The 8,528-nt window shown below is 38.3% G+C and overlaps 1 pseudogene across 1 annotated transcript; it reads left to right on the plus strand.

Moving 5' to 3' along the window:
• Window positions 1–5,956: 5,956 nt before the first annotated feature.
• LOC112273206 (GDSL esterase/lipase At4g01130-like) lies at window positions 5,957–8,189 on the plus strand (annotated as a pseudogene). Its single transcript, XR_016498842.1, has 3 exons — window positions 5,957–6,212; window positions 6,532–7,242; window positions 7,461–8,189. The product of XR_016498842.1 is annotated as a GDSL esterase/lipase At4g01130-like (transcript).
• The last annotated feature ends 339 nt before the right edge of the window (window positions 8,190–8,528 follow it).

Raw genomic sequence — 8,528 nt, forward strand, 5'->3', positions numbered from 1 at the left:
TTACAAAAGAAACATAAAAAAGTGATAAATCAATCTTAAAAAAATAAAATAAAGAAATCTTAAAAGAATACAAAAATAAAAACTTAAAAAAATATTAAAATATAAAAATTTAAATAAAAAATAAAGAAATCTTAAAAAAATATAAAAATAAAATATTAAATAAATAAAAATAATCTTAAAAAAATATTAAAATATAAAATTTTAAATAAATAATAAAGAATATTAAAAGAATACTAAATATAAAAATTCTTAATAAATCCTAAGTAAATCTTAAGTAAATACTAACCAAACCTTAATTAAATTCTAATTAAATCTAAATCAAATTATAAATCTTAAACCAATTATAACAAAATCTTTATAAATCTTAATCAAATTCCAAATCAAATTCTAATCAAATTCTAATCAAATCTTAGATCAAACTCTTATGAAATCTTAATGAATCTTAATAAAATCTTAGATCAAATCTTAATAAAATCCTAATGAAATCTTAATCAAATTTTAATTGAATCCTAAATTAATCTTAATCATATCTTAATCAAATTCTAATCCTAAAAAAATCCTAAACCTAATCTTAAATCTTAATTATACTTTTAACAAACCTTATATTAGATTTAAATCTCAATAACTAATTATTGAACCTTTGATTTCAACGAAAATTTTTCACACTTCTTAATAACTAAGTTGGAAATAAGCAAAAACTATTTGAAGAAGTTCAAACATACCAAATCAAAGATAATTCTTAAAATCTACTTAGGTATTGGTTGGCCTCCTTCTTCAACCTTAATACTGAAATTCTAAAGCCAAAATCACATAATTTCACCATTCAATAGATTTCAAACTTTGCACAATTGTTAAAATTCAAGTTTACTACTTGTGTGATTTTTTTCATATTAATCCAATTGGCAGATTGACGGATATCTTAAAAATCCTTATTGATCTATTAAACTTCAATTTTTGAAAGCTCAATAAGTTTGAATTTCAATAAACTTTGAACAAACTATTAAATCAAGTTCAAATTCATAAAATAGATTAAATATGATAATGACCACTAAATCACAAAATTTCATCCATAGATCATTTACAAAATTCATACAATTATCCAAAGTACCAATTCTTTGAATTTCTCAAAATCCAAAGTCAATAAAAAAAACAAACCTAATTTTGCAAAGCTTCTACAAAGTTGTTATGCACTCGTATCACTTAAAACTAATGCTCAAAGAACCTCTTTCTTGTTTGGTCACAAATCCTACTCTTTGATCTATCAAAGAACTTCAAAGTTACTATAGGTGCATGGTTTTGTATCTCAAGATCTAATTTCAACCTTGGTTCACAAATAATCTCCAAGTATTAATTCTTCATATTTTTAGGTAATTTTTTCTAAAACCTATTTTTAATCTTTTCTTTAACATGTCTATATTAATTACTTATCTTATTTACTTTGATTTGGCTCATTCATATTGTACACCCACCCTCATTAACAAGATACTACTCGATAAACTACAACCCAAAGCGACCATGTTTCTTGGATATGATGAATCTGCATAAGTACATAGAACGTTTAGTCTGACCAACCAAAAATTTATCATCAACAAGGATGTAACTTTTAATTAGACATGTAGCTTTGATGACCTCTCACCCTCCAATGATGATCTCAAACAATTCGTCTCTGTTATGCAACCACTTCAACTCGACTTAATTACAGCCAAACCGGCAGAGGACACCTAAGCTATAATTTCTGATCTTTCATCAAAATTGACAGAGGCACCTTCTTACACCCAAGAACAAATTCCTTCCACTGCTATCGACATCCCAACCTCTTGCACAAGTCTATCCAACCGCGAACCTCATTTAAATCAAACCGACGATGTGAAAGAACCTGAACTTCACCAATCCAGCAACACCAAACAGTCTGATTTCATCGACAATCATGAAGAGCAAGAACAGGAAGCTCCACTACACGGCTGGCGTAGAACGACGCCACCAACCTGGTGGCGCGACTACTTTGTTAGCAGCACCTCCAACCTCCTAGAACCCGAATCGTTTGATGCAGCGACCTCAGACCCAAACAAACTTGCGGCGATATAGGATGAATTAAAGTTGATTCACGAAAATTCTACGTCGGAGCTTGTTCCACTTTCCCTCAAAAAAAACCATGACATTGACAAAATGGATCTTTAAGTTCAAATTGCGATCCGATGGCACAATAAAGAAGTGCAAACCTTGACTTGTTGCTCAAGGCTTCCAGCAAAAATATGGAATGGATTTCGAACTTTTTTGCCTCGGTGGTCGCACCATTCGAACGATCGTCGCAATCACAAAACAAAACAACTGGAGCCTCATTCACATGAACGTGAAGACGACTTCTCTTCACTGCAATCTGAAAGAGGACGTATCTATTTTTCAACCGGAAGATTTCATCGAGGTCGGGAAAGAGAACCCTAGTCTGCAAGCTTCGGAAGGCCCTCTACGGCCTCCGTCAAGCACGCCGTGCTAGGTATGATAAGATCGACTCTTGGCTACAAAATCAGGGGTTCGTCAAGAGCTATGCTGACGGAAATCTGTACGTCATTCAAGATTCTGATAAAATTTAGAAATTCTTCTCTATGTCAATGTTATGTTGTTCACGGGAAGTTGCTCCGCATGGATTCAACGGTTCCGCAACCAACTTGAAACCCAGTTTGATATGTCCTCTCTCGGGGGAGGGACAAGTGTGGTGTATCTTGCTTCAGAATCACACCGTCAATGGGGGGATCTTCATGTCCCAGAATAGGTACATAGAACAATATCTTCAACTCTTCAGCCTCAGCAGCAGCCAATCGGTGACCACCCTAATGGTTTAATGACTGTAGCTGCAACTGGAAACTGAAGAAGAGGAGGTCAACCCTACCTTATATCGAAGGCAGGTTGAAAACCTAATCCAACTCAGTCATACATGCTATAATATTAGTCTTGTAGTTGGAATTTGTAGCCGATTTGTGCAACGACCACTAACCTCTCACCTTGGGGGGATGAAATGTATCTGGAGGTACCTTAGAGGAACAAAAGATTACGAGATTCTCTTAGTGAGTGGTGAAAACCAACTCTCATAGGCCATGTGGACTTCGATTATGCTGGGGACATTGAAAATGGTCAATTGATAACAGAATTTGTCTTTCAAGTTGGTTGAAGTCCTGTCTCGTGGCACTCAAAGCGCCAACCAACGATAGCTTTATCAAGTATAGAGGCTAAGTACAGATCCTTGTCAAACGCAACACAAGAATTTGTTTAGATCAACACATTGCTAGCTGATCTCGGAGTCAAACAACAAATCCCTACAATCAGTTTCTACAACAATAAGAGTGCCATGAAACTGGCTCACAATCCAATCTTTCACCAAAGGACAAAGCACATTTTAGGGCACTACCATTACTCAAGAAAAAAAAAATTGAAAACAACAAAATAAAGGTTCTTTTCAAACCCTCACATGAACAACTAGCTGATCTACTCACAAAGGTACTAGCAAATCTCTATTCAAAAAATTTAGATCATCTTTGCATATGGTAAATAGCAAACTAGTATGTATATCATTATTAGATTAACTAGTTCTATAATATGTTATAGCTTCTTAAGTGATCCATTACAAGTTGGAACATAATTCTTTGGCTTTCTCTCTAATTCAAAACACTTTAAATTTTGCCCCACAGAATCCCTTTACTTCTCTTAGACAATTCTTTCAAGTCAAATAGATTCTAAGATGATATCCTTGTTGTCATATTCCATGAAGTATGTTTGAGAATGTACCAAGCACTTGGCTATAGAAGGTAAAATAGAATTTGCAACAAGAAAGTCCTAACAACTCTAATAGAATATTAAACAAATTCTAATTAAATTCTAAAGAAATATTTAAAGAGATCTTAAATCTTAATTCTTATTACATCAACAAATAAACTTTAATTAAATCTTAACAATGAAAATCTATCTTTAATCAAATCAAAAAAGAATTTTTAAAAAAAATATGAAAGGAACATAAAAAAATTATAAATTAATCTTTAAGAAATAAATATGATAAAGAAATCTTAAAAAAATATCAAAAAAAATTCAAAGGATATTAAAAATACAAACCTTAAGTTAATATTAATCAAATTTAAAAATAATCCTAAATAATCCTTGATGAAATTTTAAATCAACTTTAATGAAATTTTAATCAAATCCTAAATTTTAACCAAATCCTAACCAAGATCTAATGAAATTCTAAATCAATACTAATTAAATTCTAAAAAAAATCAAATCTATCATATAGATGATGTAGCACAACATTGTCCTTGTGCTTATTCATGTACAATTAAAGAATAGCTACTGGATCTTGTGGTGAGGGCCAAATAATTGTTGCAATTACTTATTGATATTGTCTACTAAGAAGAATGTTGTTTGCGGCATGGAGCAGATTTTCCAACAAGTATGGCCATATTTTTTTGGTGTTAGACCTAGTATTCCGTTATCCTTGTGGCAAGCTACTATGGTCGCCATTTTATATTTTTTTCATGCGACTACTTCATTCTATTGCTGGAGTTTGGCAATTGAAGAAATCTATGGTTGGAATTGAAAGGCATTGTGGTGGAGACTGTAAGTAGTATCATTAAGTCAAGCTTTTTCTTCTCTTTGGATGTTTGCTCTCTCATTGGATATGGATGTAGTGGAGCATGGAGTGGATTGGCATTGACTAAAGTTATAATAATGAGGGTCTTTTCATTCATAATCTAGAGTGTTGCTTGACCTTCTGATACTTGTCTTTTTGATGGAATTATGTTAATGGATCTGCATTCTTGACTTTGACATATGGATGCTTAGTGCAATATTCAAAGTTTCTTAGATTTGCATGTTGTAGAATGTCTTGTCCATTGCAGATAACATATATTTGTGAGCTTGTTATAAAATGAATGTGGTAGAGTAGGGATTACATAGCAATTGATGACATTATCATTCTTATCAATAAAGAAATTTGAAAATTCTACTTGATGCTACTCTTTTCTTAAGACTTCAAAAATTTGTAATCAGCACTTCTTAAAGATCATTAATATCTACTTTGTCAAAAATTGAGAATTTGGCTTTGAACTTGGTATAATCAAATTGCTTGATCTGTACATTTGAATTAGACTCTTGATTTCTAAATCGATTGTAGAAAAAGTAAGAATCTCAAGATCTTGATTCTTCTGTCTAGAGTAATTGCGCACAAGTTCTATATAGCTTGTGGTTGCCAATCTATATGCTAAAGCAATGTCAGCAGAATCTTAGTGATCAAAGTTATTGAATTTGCCAACGAGCAACAGTGGTGTCTTGATGGAGGGAGCTAATATCCGGCATATTGAAAAAATTACGAATTTTTTTTGGATTGTGTTGAGTTCATTGACAACAAAAGTTCAAAGTCAAGTCACCTCAATAGTAGATCTAGACCCAAATTCAAATCGCAACAAGCTGCATTGAACCTTTTGACTTGGTGAGATTTTTAGTGGACTTGTTTACACTAGGCTAATTAGAGTAGATTTAGATGAAGGTAGTTAGGATTTAAATGAATTAGGATTTAGCCAATTTAAGGTTTGGACAAGATAAATTGGATAAAGTTATAATGAAAGATAAAATTTTAAATATAGATGAGATATGTGGATGAAGTATTATTTAAGGATGAAAATTTGTCAATGGATAAATTTTAATTAAATAGTAGTTAATAAATAAATATAAAATATAAAATAAACATAATATAATATAAATCATACTACTTAGATGATTTAAGGAGTTTTAAGTGTGAATTAATTTTGATTGAACAAAAGCCTGCACACTCGAACACAACACATCTGTAAACTGCGATCTCACCAACTGTGGAGTACGATTGCTTCTCACCAAGTCAAGTGGAAATCGTTCAAGAAAAGCCGAGGCTGCTGCTAGGCACTGCCACCGATTGGGACTGGCTCAAAGTGGAAGCATGGGTAGATTGGCCATGTGGTGCCTGGGGGCCGTGCTCCTCTGCGCCCTGCACCTGGTTTCTGCACTGGATTCATTACCCAACTGCTCCTAACTGGCGATGTATGGGTTCGGAGACTCTCTCACCGACGTTACCAACAGCAACTCTGCCTTTCCCGATAAGTTCCAACGGTCCGAGATGGACCCCTACGACGTCACGTTTCCCATGCACGCTGCAGATCGATACACGGACGGAAAAATGTTCATCGACTTCCTTGGTACGTCGGTCCGAACTCACTTCCCCCAAGTCGTTCTGTTGTGGCCGAAATTCGTTTGCTGAACGGCGCATAATCGAACCATCTAGGCTCGTGTCACTCCAGGCCCCAGCAAGACGGGATTCCGCTGTCTCATCGACGCAAGGATATGTGAACCGTGTTGTTGAATCATACCCTCGAGCGTGAAAGGATGAGAATTGGATAAGTTCATGTTCAGCGTGTAGGGAGGGGCAGGATCTTCATTAGGCGGTTACGAATTGGTGCTGTCATGTTTGTTTAGGATAGTTCACTGACGTGAGGAGATGTGCTGGTGATGGTGCAGCTTTCGGAGTGAGGATGCGCCCTAACTACGCCATCTTGAGATCAACCGCCAGAGATTTCACCTACGGCTCCAACTTCGCCGCGTCCGGAGGTTCTGCGAGGCCTGTCAAGGTGTGGAACACGGGAGACAAGTTCAGCACTCCGTTCTCCTTGGATGTGCAGCAGCAATGGTTTCAGAGGTAAAAATTTCGTCTTTGGTACTACGAGTCTCCCGTGTACAACCTGGACGGCAGACTGGTGCAGAGCCTCCCGAAGCTGGCCACCGTCAACTCGTCGCTGCACACAGTGTAGGCCGAATACCAAGACCACTTCGTCAGTCTGTACGACAAGAAGCTGACTGTGAGCCTGACCTGGAAGATCGTGCCTGAGGTGGTGAAGGCCATCGAGGAGCACATCGAGAAGATGCTGGCGGTGGTGGAGTTCACCCCTCTCGGATTCCCCACTATGCTGATGCCCCTGGCCAAGGAGATCCTGATCCAGAACCAGCCTCCTTTAGGTTGCATGCCCGCCATGCTGACGGTGCACGGAGGATCTCACGCCACGTACGATGAGTACGTGTGTTAGAGCGAGCTGAACAAGATCTCGCAGGCCCACAACAAGCTGCTCGGCGAGAGAGTGGATGCGCTGCGCCAGAAGTACCCCGCCGCGAAGCTGTACTACGCTGATGTTTACGGAGTGTATAAGGACATGCTGAAGAAGCCAGCGCAATACAGTGAGTGCATCCGCCAAAAATGCGAGGCCCGGCACTGGGCGATGTGTTGCGATGTTTTGACATGGGTGGTCGGTGGTTGGAGGGGGGGAGTTCATGGAGTCGAGTTCGGGGATGAAAGGGGAATACATGAGGTGGTTGGTGGGGTGAGGGGATTGCATGAGATAGTTGCGGGGTGTTCGAGCTTGGAAGTAATCCGGTGGTGATGGGACGTTGTGCAGATGTGACAGCTCCACTCCAGGCAAGCTGCGGAGCGGGAGGAAAGTACAACTTCAATAAGGACGTGTGGTGCGGCGAGAGCGGGGTGGTGGAGGGCAAGTTCGTGAACCTGACGTCCACCCACAGCGCCGATCCTGCGGGCGTCCTGAGCTTGGACGACATCCACACGTCCAACATGGTGAACAAGGCCACGGCGTTCTTGAAGGGGAAGCACATTTTCCCCGAGGACAGTTTGAAGTGCTCTCCCGACTTCACATTCTGGGACATCATGATGTGAGCACGAGGAGTTAGCAGGAGTCTTCTGTTCCGGAGAAACATGACCATTTTCATAAACCACGCTGTACGTCTGTTAGCACTCCCATTTCAGAACTGGTCTTCCAGACGGAGCATCAGCTGGATGTGGGATTGCGTTGGTCGCAGTCTACCAGCTGTGGTGCAGCTTGTCCGAGTATGAAGATGATATCAAGGACGAGCTGCGAATGCGTGACCTACGACTGCACGAAGAGTACGACACTCAAGCTGGAAGGGTTTAAGAAACAAAACGAGTTCAACCGGGTTCAAGCCAGTTAGTTCATGTGCAATATGGATAATGACATGAGAGAAGTTGAACCCACAGATTGTTTTCCGCATGTTTACGATGCGGAGCCAAGTTGATTGCTTGGATGTGGATGACTTGCACCTTCAAGTTGTTCCTACGCGGAGGTGGAATTAATTTTCTAGCATTGTCTGATCGTGCTGTACACATAGTGTCATGGATGGTGTTGCATGACGCATTGGTTGTGTTTCGAGTATGGAGTGGCAGAAATGACTATCAAAATTTGAGCATGTTAATAGATTGATATGTTAAGGTATTGGTCTCAATGGTTTAGTCGCCGTAGAAGAATGTATGTTAGGGGAGCGTTGCAACGGAGATGCTGTTTCAGTCGGTATAGTCATTATGTCCGGGCTTTTGGTGTGGTGGGGCGGCTATCTTGTCACGCAGCCGTTGTGATGTGAGGAGCATTGTGTTGCAATGCCACTCCATACTCGAAACACAACCAATGCCGTCCATTCTCCAAGTTTATCATATT

Source organism: Physcomitrium patens, chromosome 20 (genome assembly GCF_059467195.1).
Source record: "Physcomitrium patens ecotype Gransden chromosome 20, ASM5946719v1, whole genome shotgun sequence".
In the NCBI taxonomy this organism is placed as follows: Eukaryota; Viridiplantae; Streptophyta; class Bryopsida; order Funariales; family Funariaceae; genus Physcomitrium; species Physcomitrium patens.